Raw genomic sequence first — 14,107 nt, forward strand, 5'->3', positions numbered from 1 at the left:
TTTTATTTTATTTTATTTTATTTTATTTTATTTTATTTTATTTTATTTTATTTTATTTTATTTTAGTGAATCGGCTCACACCAGCAATTAAAATGGGAAACATGGCTGGCATTTCCCTCGCAGAAGCCGTATTTTTCAAGCAGCTCTGCTCCCTTGTGTGGTTGTTTCTTCATCTTTGACCTGGTGGAGATGGAGCCTTGCTTTCCTTGGGGTCCCACGTCACCCTGTGAGCTGCATTCCTAGGGGTGGCAGAGACCTTGCTGGGGTTCGTGCCACTGTCCCCATGCCCCAGGGACCTTCCCTGGGCTACTCATAGTGGATAAAAGGGAACACACGAATAGTTCGCTGCAGGATCAGTCTTGCTGTGCGTAAAGCACTGGCGTAAGCACTAATGCTTTCCAGACTCACGGCCTCAGCTAGCTTCAGCTATCCGCCGAGCATCTTTTTAACCTGTTTTGACTCCTGCAGTATTGACAGAGTTGCTTCTAAAACATGGCATTTTGAGAGAAATATTTTCTTCTAATATTTTTCCCCTTCTTGCTGTTTTTAAGTGGTAAGAGCAGATGTTTATTTGCAAGCCAGTGAAGAATACTGTGGTATTTTCCTTTTTTTTTTTTCTTTTTTTTTTTTTTTTTTCCCTCTAAGATTTTATTTTATTTTTTTGGCACAGCTATGAATTAATTAAAAAATAATAAGGGTTTCAAATGCTTAAAATTCTGCCGGTGTTGTGGTTCCCAGAGGGACCTCTCCAAATTGCAGCCCCCATGTGCTGTTACCATGACAATCTCCCATTTTCCTTTAAACTTCGGCACGCTGCATTCCATAAAATTTGCACAAAAAGTGTCTTTATTATAAGCAAAACCTTGTCAGTCAGGTACTTAACGTCCTGTATCAATAAACACGTCGTAGGGCTGGCTTTCCCTCTGCAGAGAGAGCTGGCGGCTTTTTATAAAACATATCCATGGATGATCCCAAGGGCTGTTTTACAGTAGAAGTAGGAAAGAGGGGAGAAAGTCTGTTGGAGTGAGGGAGAGTGTATTAGCTAATTGTTGTCTCTGCAATGAGATAGATAATATATACACATCCAAACAGGCTTATATCCACATCTGTATTTATCTACACGAATGTGAAGCTTCAGAGTCACCGCAGTCCCTGAGCCGTGTATTAATGCGTTATGGATCTACCTCTGCTGATAGGAGCATTTCCTATATTTAGGCACAGTTTAAACTGAGCTTTCCACATGAAATAAATGCTTATTTTGGAGGGGTATGATTCCTATGTCATGACAAAACTCATTTGCAAAAATATCTCATCCCATGTCCACTCAGAACCAAAACTTAGTTGCGGTTTCAACATATTTTCTCGCATGACAAACAAGCGGGTCCGGCCACAGTAACCACAGCAATATACTGACCTGAGCACTCGGGGACTTTGACTCTGGTACTAAGATCAGTATTTATATCTGAAATATCATTTTGGATGAATTAGCAGAGTGGCAGGTGTGTCACTACAAAGCTATCTTTCATTTGATGGATCGTAACATATTTTAAAGTGCTTGATTATCTTCTAGCAAGAGATGCTGTAAAGTGCAAAGTGTTGTTGTTATACTGAATGTGAAATAAAAATAAAGGGTATTCCTTTACTTCTTCCTTAGAGGAAGCAGAGAGAGGAGAGGTATTCTCCAAGACAGGCATTTTTATGTTAAAAATAACTTGTAATATAGAAATGTAATGATGATCTCTAGAAATATAACAAAACAAAATTCATTTCCAGCTTTCCCAGCAGAATATATATTATTTTTTTAAACTTAATTGAGTTAATCCTTGTTTGTTTACCTTCTTGATTATATTAACCAGCAAGGTAGTGATTAAAGTCAGGAGTATAGCTCATGCTAATTACCCTTAAACCCTCCCCCCGAACCTGTTTCTTTTTAGTGAAAGATGATTACAGTAAACACACCTGCACTATTTTACAAGCTGGATTGGCCCTGGCTGGGCTTTCCAAGCTGCTGGGAAAAGCCGGAACCCACCCCCTACTCACAGGAGAGCTCACGCAAAACTCTTTTGTCAGGCATGGGTGTGCGGTGGCTGAGCGAGGAGGGATTTGGGGTGAAGGATTTGTTTTTTTGGGGGGGGTTCCCACACTGCTGTGAAATGCATACTCTGCCTTTGCCACAGAGCACCAAGCAGCTGAAAATCTGCAATCTGGAAAGAGAGGCTGAGAGAAAGTGATTAAATACTACAGTTAAGCTCCCCGTCTTCCTCAGTGTGGGTAAAACTGCTTATTTGTGAGTGTGTGTATGTTTGCATTAGGATCCGCTCTGGGCATGGTGGTCAGCATCAACTGACTCCGAAAGAATCTATTTTGGTGTTTGCCTGAACCAGCGCAAACTGCTGGTTTATGCCTGGTCAGGAGCTGCTGTCTTCTTGTCTCTCATAAAACTAAGTTTTCTTGCTGCTCAGTTTAGGGTGATATACAGTGGATTTTGACAAATACAGGGAAAAGTTAACTCAGTGCAGCAGAATGGTTGGGAGAGATAACATCTTATATTCCTGCTGTTTAATTAAAACCAGGTTTTTATTTGCTATACCTTTTAATTAAAGAGGAACAAGATATTTGCTCTTCTAAGGCATCTGTTTGAGTTTATGAAATGTTTTTTTCATTGTTGCTTTTCTTTTTAGTTTAGGATTCAAATATGCTGAACCATTCTACCACAGTTTTTACTGAAAGAAGGTTAGAGAGCTTTCTCCTCAACTCTGGAGGCAGGGAGACAGCCACAACCATGAAATTCCCTCCTGGATTCAAGCTGATCTGCTCACAAAGCAGGAAAAATGTTTTCCCTGCAGCTGTGAACTTGAGCTAGCAATAAGTAGCAAGGTAACAGAAATTAGAAAGAGAAAGAAAAGGGGGAAAAAGAGTTCAAGTAACCCAAGAATCACTTCTATCACTGATTATTCAGGGTTTAAAATTTATTTAAGCAGCTTAGGGCACTATAAAAACATACTGATTTTGCATTCATGTGCTAGTGTGAAGAACTAAAACAAATTCCCCGAGTAGTTTTTAATGTAATTTTCTAACTGCTACTTATTAATCTGAAAAGATAAGTATTTATATTAATTAGGAATTTGGTCTCACTTCTTAATATTTTTGTTAATTTCTTTTAGAAGAGAAGGCACAGGACTTTTCTTTAGGTAGTGTTTAATTTTATGAGCTTTCTCAGTAGGTAAGGATAACACATTTTAATATTTTCACCTTGGTTATTTTGATTACTGCATGTTTCACTTGAATGTTCCAAGATCAAATTATTTTGTTAGGGCACAGTTCCTTCTTTACTGTATTTAAGATACCTTGAACATTACTAATTTCTAAGTTTTTTTTTTTAATCAGCAAAACTTTAAAGGGTTTTCCAGATTCTTCCACTGATTAAATTTCACAGTTTTATAGGATTGTTAAGTTACTATTGATTTTAACATTATTAATTCAATTCGCCGGGAAGATACCCATCGCATATTACTTTCATTTTGTGAAGCAGTTCAGTTTCAGTGTTGGCTCAGAGTCGCGTGTTTTGCTGATGTTTTACCCCATCGAGAATAACTTGGCTGTTGAAGAGCTGTGCTGGGATCAGTTCATGAAGATGTAAGAGTCAGTAGAAGAATATAATGTGGAAAAGGAAAATAAAGTTATTGAAAGACCTTTTCTGGTTTTTGTTTGGTTAGAGGATTTTTCCCCCCTGGAAGCAGATCCATCATTCTGCTAGGGCAGTGTAATATTTCTAAGCCTCAAGTTTTTTGTACTGTCATTATGCTGCAGAAATCCTAGCCCTGGTGACGGAAGGAGAGTTGGATAGTGCCAGTTGGAAACTTATTGATAGTCTGGAATTACCTTCCTGGAAATGGTTGATTTAAGAGTGTGGCATGTATTTCAATAGCTGAAGGGAAAATTGATAAGCTACTCAGTATAAGGTGTCAATCCATCAAACTCTCCTTTCTCATGGCACAGTCACCCCACTGAAGCCAGCTCAGCTTAAGCACGCGCATACATTTAAGCATGCATTTCACTAATTTTCCTGGCCTGTTAGAATGGGATTGTGAAAATGCTGCAAACCAGCCTGCTAGGCGGGCAAAGTCTGGGCAAAGGTTCCCATTAGCTGGGAAAGTCTGAATCACATTTACCTTGCTGCTGCAAGCTCGTGTTGCTGTACCACCTGAGGCTCTTAAATACAGTGGTGACTTCTAGGTAGGTTGCTTTGCACCTCCACAGAAGGAGGAAAATACTGGATGAGGGAAATTAGTGTGGTATTAGAAGTAGCTGATGTGATTTAGCCAGCATGAGGAGAGAAGCACTTGCAGTAGGGGGGGTGTGTTGAGCAACAAGTAAAGCAAAAACCTTGGGAATCACGGGGCTGAAATACAGGTATCTGAATAACGAGAGAATTTGATGTTTGTTGAAAACCAGGTCTCAGATTAGCTCACTGGCCGGGTCTAGTGCTATAACATCCAATAATTGTGGCTACAGTTCATATAACTTTATTGTCCTCCAGAGAACTGCATAAATGTTAGCTTGGGAAATCTCTCTTGCACGCTCAAACAGGATGTGTGTGTGTGTGCATGCCTGCGTGCAGCTCAGCATAGAGGGTATCGGGATCAGGTTCCCCTCTGAGGAGCTTTGTGGCAATTTAGCAGAAGTCTCTCTTCGGAAATCACAGCTTAAATCTCATTCCAATCTAAGAAATGTTTTTTTGATAAGCTTCATCTGTGAGAGTTACTTGTTGCTGGAGTGGCTGGTGAGAGAAAACCTGCGGGGCACTGAAATGCTATGAGAACGTCTCCATGAGGGAGAGACCATCAGGCTGGTGTTGTTTTGTGATTGATAGTAATTACTGATCTCTGTACATTAATTTTTATTACTCCCAATTCTCCTTTCCTACATCCCTAAGAGATAGGGATATGTACACCTGCACTTGTGTGCACTCCAAGAAGCCCAACCTGTTATTGTCCTTCATGTTATTTTGCTCTATTTTCACTTGTGTATAGTGAGAAATGTCTGGGCTAAACTTTTCCGTGCTCAGTGTCTGCCCCAGCTTGATTATTTTTGGAAAGTGTTTCTGAGGAGATGTCTTAGCCATTAGCAAGGCTGGAATAGGAGTCTTGCTGCAGCACAGGCAGCCTCCAGGATGGGAACAGGGTGCACAGGGAATGACATGCTGCTTGCCAGGGATATACAACACCAGAGGATGCTCAATTTGTGAGTTTTGTGTGCCAGCTCATGTCATCTTACATCCCCAGAGTAGTACGCCAATATTTATCAGCACTCAGACACTGCATTATGAAGCTGAATAACATTTTAGGCTCTTTCTCTCTGCAAGGTGTGCGAACAAGGAACTCGGGAGATGGCAGAAAAGATGCATATAAATGGCACCAAAATAGAAAACACATGGGGTTTGGTTGAAGTGAAGTATAAAGCATAGTCTAACTTCAGAGATAAATAGCTTTGCATGCACTTGTCTCTCTGTGTTTTTCTGTTCCCTGCTGAGCTGCAGCAGGGATGCTCGCAGGAACCGTCGTCTGCTTCTCCTGGAAACACAAGATTTTAAGCCTGTACCACGAGAGGGCAGTGCCTGCAGCTGGATTTCCCTCTGCTCGAACACCTCCCAGCACACGGTATCAGAACGCTAGTGCAAAATGCAGTCTGATATTATTTCCCCTTTTCCCTCGTGTGGCAAGAAGTTATCTTTGAGACTTGAACCCCTTTGGCTCTGGTGCCTCCCTGGTCAAATGCACATGGACATACCCAAACAGATTGGGTGGGAGCGGGAATTGTCTAAAATTAGGCACAGTGATTGTAATTGCACTTTGTTTCCACAAAAGGAACTGATATGGCCTGGGACTCTTCCTGAAGCTCAGGGTGTGCCTATAACCCCTATGGCAATATCCTGGGTCTCTGTGCATAGATTTATTGGGGGTACCCAGTTGAGAAAGGAAAGCAAGATGTTGGACTGTCATAAGGGGACTTCACAGAGCATTTTGATTGTAGGATGGTTGAATGGTTTGAGTTGGAAGGGACCTTTAAAGATCTAGTCCAGCCCCTCTGCCATGGGCAGAGACATCTTTCACTAGGGTAGGTTGCTCAGAGCACCACCCAAGCTCACTTTGAATGCTTCCAGTGATGGGGCGCCCACAGCTTCTTTGGGTAACTTGTACCAGTGCTTCACCACCCTCACTGTGAAAAATTTCATCCTTATATACAATCTAAACCTAATTTCTTTCAGTTTAAAACAATTGCCCCTTGTCTTTCCACTACAACACTTGTGAGAAGTTCCTCTCAATCCTTCTTGTAAGACTCCTTAAAGCATTGAATGTCCACTGGAAGGTCTCCCCGAAGCCTTCTTCTGCCCAGGCTGACCTCCCCCAGCTCCCTCAGCCTGGCTTTGTAGGAGAGGTGCTCCAGCCTTTGGCCATCCTTGTGGCCTCCTCTGGCCCTGCTCCCACAGCCCCACGTCCTGCTGGTGCTGGGGCCCGGAGCTGAGAGCGGTGCTGCAGGGGGGGTCTCACAGAGCAGAAGGGGAGAATCCATCCCCCTGCTGCCTGCACTTGTGTGGGTGCAGCCCAGGACGCTATCGGCTTTCTGGACTGCAAGCACACAGCACTGGCTCATATCCAATTTTTCATGCACCAGTACCCACAAGTCCTTCTCTGCAGAGCTGCTCTCAGCCAATTTATGAAATAATTTATGTTGGAAAAAAAAAAACTCAAAGATTATCACATGCAAAAAAAAAAACGGGGGGGGGGGGCCCAAACAATTTTAGCAGAGGATGGCTTCAATCCATCAGCTTCTGGGTTATTGACCCAGCATGCTTCTGCTGCGCCACTCTACTCTATATCTAGATTGGTACTAAGGATTCCTCTACCAGAGGTCTAGGACCATGCACATGGCCTTGAACTTCATTCCTCAAACCCAGCAAGGTCTCCCTGATTGTCTCTCCTTCTTTCTAGTGTACTATTGTACCACTCAGCTTGGTGCAATCAGCAAACTCACTGAGGATGCACTCAATCCCACTGTCTATGTCACTCTTGAAGATATTAAATAGTATTTCGTCCCTTGAGGGACACCACTTGCTACTGGCTTCTTCTTGGATGTTGAGCCTCTGACTGTAGTTATTTGGATGCTGCCATCCAGCCAATTCCTCATCCATCAAACAGTCCTCAAATGCATGCCTCTAATTTTGAGGCAAGAATGCTGTGGAGGACTGTATCAAAGGCGTTACAAAAGTCTAGGTAGATGAAAACAGCAGCTCTTCCCTGGTCCACTGATGCAGTCAATCCATTTTGGAAGGCCCCTAGATTGTCAGGAACAATTTTCCCTTGGTGAAGCCATGTCGGCTGTCTCTAATCACCTCCATGTCTTCCATATGCTTTGACATGCCTTCCAGGAGGATCCATTTAGTGATCTTACTGGGCACCAAGGTGAGGCTGACTAGTCAGTTGATTCTGGGCCCTCCTTATCTAAACCTGCCCTCTTTTGATTTAAAGTCATTACCTCTCGTCCTATCACTACACCCCCTGATAAAGAGTCCCTCCTCATCTTTACTGTAGATCCCTTTTAGCTGAAAGTCTGCTATAAGCTCTCCTCAGAGCCTTCTCTTCTCTAGGCTAACCCAAATTTCTCAGCCTGTCTTTGTAGGAGAGGTGCTCCAGCCCTCTCATTTTCTTTTAACTATCTCATATAAATGGAATCAGCTGAATCAGTGACATATCTGAGGCTGGTCTGATGGCACAATGCGTTTAGCAGTTGCTTGCATCCATCTGATCTAACAAGGCATTACCCAAGAACCATCCTTCAGCTGATGTGTCATATATAAAAGCCTGCCACACTCTGGATAGCTCAAGGTGGGCAGAGATAGACTGTCTCCTCCATCCAGCATAAATCAAATGTGGCTGCACTGAAGGCCATGGAGTGATATGGGTGTCAAACCAGAGTGTGCATGAAGAGAAACAGCTTCATCAGTTTTAGTGGTGGCAATAAATGTATTGACTCCTACTTACTGGCTCAAGAGCCCAGGATTGGAGTTTTAACTCCCAAAAGGAACATTTTTATTTCTGGTTTTGACTTCAACCCAAACCCCCGTCTTTACATATCCTGCCTCGGGATTTATTGGCCACGGTTTTTCCAAGCTTAGAGTCATCATCAAATTCCAGCAGCCTCTTCCTCAAAGTCATGCTCTGTGCAAGGATTCCTTGACAGTGGCAGTGATAGGTGGGAGTGCCTCTGTAGCGTGGTGTTCCTCGGAGCCTGCCAGCATGCAGACCACAGCCCAGCTGCACTCAAAGGACTGGCACGTCCTGCAGGAGCTCAATGGTGTTGTTGATGGGGCTGTGCTGCAGGAAACTCTGCTGTTATTTTTGTTGTTCCTAGCTGCTTGAGCATGGGGCATCAGGGTGGGAGTATGCGTGTCAGGGGAGGGCTTCAGCTTCAGCTGACACGTAGAGCTAAAGCCTTCCTTAGCTGGAGTCCCCATGCTGAGAAAAATCATTCTGTTCCAGGGCAGTTCTTCCTACTGTCTCCAGATTAGTTGTCCTTCCACAGCAAGCAGATCACAAACCTGATAAATTGCCTGATCACCTTTATAGGATTGTGTTTTCCTGATGCTGCTGTACCCACCAGCTTGCTTCTGAAGAGCGATTAACCAAGTTTTCTAGGCTGGAGCCAAGGGCAAACAAGCAAACTTTTGCTTGCACTACGTGACTACAGAAAATGTTTGTTTCATAGCATGGCACTATTATCTTGTAAGCACTACAGATCTCCAAGTGGCACAGCACTAAGAAAGCAGCACCGAGAGTTCAGTCTGCAATACCATTAAAATGGGAGCCAGGGATGTTGGAGACCCAAATTAAGCTTGGTGTGAAGGACCTTGCACAGTGGGTGAATTCCCATTTGGAGTCTATTCCACCTCTAGCCACAACAGTGCTAGAGAGGTGGTTACTACAACGTGCTGGCTATAATGGGTGACCAGTGGGGTCCCCAGCAGTGCTGCCTGAAAGCATCTGGGATAGATGAGTATCAGGTCTCTGTTACCATCAGTAAGGATCTCAGAGAAATACACATCCTGGTGAAGACTTGGCCTGTCTCATTTCCTTTAGGTCCCAGGCAGGTTCTTGGGGATCCTCTACACAAGGACCAGGCTATCACTGACCACTTAACCTGTGACATCGTGTCACCTTCAGAGACATTTGTGTCCCCAGAGGCTCAGCATTGCCAGAGCAGGTGAGAAGGAGGGAGATCAGTGGCCTGCTCTGGGGGCCATCACATATACTTTCCTAGAAAATAAATAAATAAATAAACAACCAGCCTCATGCTTCAGTATCCCTGACAGGCAACCCTAGGTTGTATTGGCTTCCTGCCCTTTTAACATAAGTACAGAGGTTAACATCAAGGATTTGTAGGCTAGGAGGAGGGCAGTGAGGAGAGCTCCTATGCCCATCATTTGCCCCACTGGTCTTGCATGGGGGCCCTCAAAGAACAGTGTGTTTTTTCAGGCACCAACTCCTGTAAAAATCATCCCAATGTCATAAGTGGGTGAAAAAGCAAAGAAAGTCAAAAGTTTGAGATGAAGTGTTTTCTTTTTTTCTGAGTCAGCTGAAATATCTTGTTGCATCTGAGATTAAATTGCTCCTTTTGTTTTAATGGAAAAATTGAGAAGGTAAAAAGGTTCTTTCCAGTATTCCCCTCAAAGGCCTCTCTCTATCTTTCCTTCTCCCCAAAACTATCAGAGTTCAGCCAGAGCAAAGCCACACTTTCTGATATAATTTTGCTTTGTAAAGGTGATGGCTACAAGAAGAACTAATCAGTATGTTAAAATAAGTACGTTCATTTTATCTAGATCTAGCATTGCACTTGTTAAGAAATACCACAGTGAAGTACGTTAAGGCAGAGTGGTTTCATACCTCAGAGTGCACTATCAGGGCACTACAGAAGTGCAGTGTACAAGATGCACAATGTACAATGGCTCTTCTTCACTGAGAAATTGATTCAGAGCCTTTACAATGTAGGAGGGACAGGAAAAATGTATTCAACAGATGAGCATGATGTTAGCTTTAGAGCACACTAAGGTAGTATGAGAGAGTTATCACTGAAAATGGAGAAACAGCTACAGCCTTTTCTTCATGGTTTTATTTTTGCTAATATGAAAAGCTTAATTATTACCACGGGGTGCAGAATAGGACAGCTATTCTGTGGAAACAATGTTTGGTAATCACTTGCCAAGTGTGAACACATTGCTTTGCCTCTCTGTTTTGTTTCAACAGGAAAGTGGGGCACATTTTGTGTTGGAAGCTTTTAGTGAGCCTTCCTGCTTGTTCCTGGAGCAACATCAGGTAGCTGGCACATCCTTAAAAAATCACAAATCAGAAGGGAGAAGTGGTTTTCTGAAAAATGCCGAAAGATAGCTGCTGTCTTTGTGTGAGCAATCAGGATGAATTTTATGTGTGTGGAGCAGAGAGAAGATGGTTCCCAAGTGGTAGCAGTCATTGGCTATTTGTAGCCAAAATTGTTTGAACTCAGACCTCCCAAAGTTGTCATATAAGGAGGTAGGCATGAGAAGCTTTGGAGAGAAATTCTGTCTCTCACCTCCTGGAAAGCTTGCCTTTCATGTTCTCTGTGCTCTACATCACTGGCAACTTTTACACTTATCGCCCTGGACATCTTAAGCCAAACAAAAGGTTAAAGTGAATGGTGCTTAGTTTATTCTTATGATCAGGGATAAGTTTTCCCATGTACTGGAAATGTGGTTTGGACATTGCTCTCACTCAATAGAACAGCAATCTCAAATGTTGTTATGATTGTAATGACACTAATTTTTAATGGTTGTTTCTTTGTTGATTTGGTTGGTTGTTTTGTTTGTTTGTTTGTTTGTTTTGTGTGTGTGTGTTGTTTTTTTTTTTCACTTTCATACAACAGTAGTACATAAGTGTGTGAGAAACCAGAAGAAAGAGAAGCAGAAGGCTCTAAACAACAACAAATTAACTCCATGAGAGTCTGGATGCTGGACATGCAGAAAGAAAGTGATCTGTGACAATCAGTGAAGTTGTAAGTGCCATGCTTTTGCTTGCAGTACTGAGAATTTAACAGCCGGTACCCAGAAGTCAGGTCATCAGATTAGCAATACACTGCCTTCAGAGATCTCTCTTTTGGGTAGTTCTTAATCCCACTTTACCCAAGACAGGCGGGCTGTCAGATCTACACAGAATAGAAGGAAGAAAGGAAAAACAAAGTAAGAGCATACCACATTAATTTAAAAACATTTAAATTAGAATTTAACAAGTCACCTATTCAGTCACTCCAGAAAAGCAGCTTCATTCATTGAGATGTTTCCCAGTGGAACTTTTCAGAAACGTTAGTTAACTAAAAGCCTGACAAAGACGTGATAACTATGAGAGGCATTTGTGTTATTTTAAAACAACTTGTTTATCTATTAGAGGTGGATGCAGCTGTAAAATAAAATACAAAAGTTCTCAGCACTCAAGAGAGTTGTGATCAGTGGTATATCAGGATTTATTTTCCCAGACATGTAGCTAATGGAAATTAGTAGGGAAAGAGAAAAGACTAAATTAACTTTTCCTGTTTTTTCCATTCAGGTTGTGTCCCTTTGACATTTCCCCGTGTAATGAAAGGGGATTTTTCTTTTGCAATGACTTTCCCCTAAATATGCTACACTTTTTGAAGGCTAATATGCTTCAAGGCCCAATTCCAAAAAGTGACAAAATCCAAAGAAAATTAAACTGCAAAGGGACGGAGTTAGAAAGGTTAATTACCTTATAATGTAAAGTGCCAAGAACTACTGAAAATCCCCCTCTGCTCCTCCCTGCACTGCTAAGTAACCCAAGGCTTTTAAAGACCTGTTGCTTCCACACCAAGACTTGAGGTCCCTTGATACTTGGGCACTTGGGCAATTTCCCATCTTCACTACATAGTGTACTGGTGAAGTGACATAATCTGGTGGAAGCAAGCACAAAGTTCAAATCCTTGTTAACTGGGATTAATTACAAGCTAAATAGAGAACAGAGTACCAGTCCTTCACTTTAATATATAAATAATTATGTAAGAATATAAATTGCATATAGACATTCACTCCCTTATACTTCAAAACAAATCTGAAATTAGAGTGCACATTCTCATGTAGCTTCTCAGTGTTTAACTGCAACACTGTATCTCAGAGAAACCCTTGATTACTTGAACATATGTATTTTAATAAATTAGATTCTGTTTATGCTCAAAGCCATGTGTTTTCTCAGTCAGGTATGAGCTAAAGAAAACCTCTAAAGAAATTAAAGAAAATATCTAGATGTTCCATAAGGTGACATTATAAAAGAACAGCTCTGCAGAGAACAACAGCAAGTCTAAAAATGTATTCTGAGAATAAACAAAATCTTCAGTCTGGTTTGAAAAAGGAACCATTCCCATGAGCTTAGCAAGTTCACTTTTAAGGAAAAGATCCTTAAATGAGAGTTAGAGGCAAAGTTTGGATATATATATATATATTTTTTTTTAATCACAACATCTATTTACCTACACTCTTTTGAAGGTAAGCTGTACATCATCAGAGCCATTTGAATATGACAAGCAGTGTTCAAAAGCTATTTGATTCACTCCCACTGGCAACCCAAAGAATTGCCATGATCCCTGAAAATAAAATAATTTGTTCTCTCACCACTTGTATTCCAGGTTGCCTGGTGGTGGCTTTGCACACCGTTCCTAAGGCACCCCTCTACATAGGATTTGGGATCACATCCAGATAGCAGGATCTCCCGAAGGAGAGCGATGTAGGCGATGGCCAAGCGGAGTGTGTCAATCTTGGAGAGGCGCTTCTCGTAGGGAAAAGTTGGAACGTGGCACCTGAGCTCGTCGAAGGCCGAATTGATGTTGAGCATCCTCTTCCTCTCACGGATGTTTGCTGCATGGCGGTGGAGGCTGGAGGGGGGAGGCCGGGAGCTGTCCGCTTCAGCACCCCCCGCAGCTCCGGCTGCCGCACTCGGTGGCATGGGTGGGCCAATAGGGGCTAAGGGTGGGTAGGTATGAGAGGGCCAAGGGCACGAAGGGTCCTCCAGGGAGGGGCAGTCCAGTAGGAGGTCATCCAGTCGGAGCTCAGTGTTGGGATCCTGATCCCAGAAGAGAAAGTCGGGAGTGGAGTCTTCCTGATCAAAGCTGTAACAAGGTTCTTCCATCCTCTGATCCACCAGTCTGAGGCAAGTTAATGGATGTGTTTCAGGCTTCTGAATAACTTAGTTGTTAGTAAAAATGAGGTTCTGATTTCATTAATGCTCCCACTTCTCAAAACTCTCAGGGGCAGAGAGTCCTGGTTGTGTCCTTGCAAAGACTATTGCAAAAGTTTCCCCAGTTGCAAATCCAAGTGAGACTCACCATTTAAATATTTCTTGGCTCCTCAGCAGGGGAAGGTTCCTATTCTTTTTCACTTAAAACTAATTAGCACACGTGCTTCTCTCTTTATTAACTGTTGACTATAAAAGAATAGGAATGAATGTAACAAAAGAGTACAATTTTTCTATTGCCCTTCTCCTCGAAAAACCATTGAAGTAATTATTGAGTTTGTCCACAAGTTCAGTCTCTCCACCTACTATTTAGAGTAGGATTTGTGCTGGGACTTTGTTGTAATTGTTATTGCTTTTGGTAAGCAGTGACTGGATGAAGAAACAAAATACAGTCCTTTATCTTTCTGGTTAAGTGTTAATAGCCACGCATTCTCCCATAGCTGGACAGACAAAACCCTATTATAATGTTGTCAAAAACATACGATCCTTTCCTCTTTGGCAGCAGAAGCCAGTTGCATTTTCCACACTTGTAGTGGGAGAGCAGTTGGGACAAAGATGTGTGATGTGCTGCTGTGTTAAAATGGAACACAGTGGTACCTCACTTTGAGTAAACCAGCACTGGCACATTTGCTGCATTTTCTGATTCACACTTAAATTACACATCATATGGGTGATGTGGGTATTTTGTGCTCTGTCTCAGACCATACTAAGTACTGGAAAAATGCAGCAGATGTAATAATCATGATGGGTGCAGTCCTAAAATGGTTGAACAGGTGGGTCACATC

The 14,107-nt window shown here is 42.3% G+C and overlaps 1 long non-coding RNA gene across 2 annotated transcripts; it reads left to right on the forward strand.

Moving 5' to 3' along the window:
• The first annotated feature begins 1,981 nt into the window (after positions 1–1,981).
• Positions 1,982–10,370, forward strand: LOC118170042. 2 transcript variants are annotated; one of them, XR_004752455.1, is made up of 5 exons: positions 1,982–2,108; positions 2,682–2,877; positions 8,628–8,738; positions 9,138–9,261; positions 10,302–10,370. It is a non-coding gene; the product is annotated as an uncharacterized LOC118170042 (long non-coding RNA). The 2 variants fall into 2 exon arrangements; XR_004752456.1 differs by lacking the exon at positions 1,982–2,108 and adding an exon at positions 2,158–2,267.
• Positions 10,371–14,107: the final 3,737 nt, after the last annotated feature.

This window comes from Oxyura jamaicensis, chromosome 7 (genome assembly GCF_011077185.1).
Source record: "Oxyura jamaicensis isolate SHBP4307 breed ruddy duck chromosome 7, BPBGC_Ojam_1.0, whole genome shotgun sequence".
NCBI lineage: Eukaryota > Metazoa > Chordata > Aves > Anseriformes > Anatidae > Oxyura > Oxyura jamaicensis.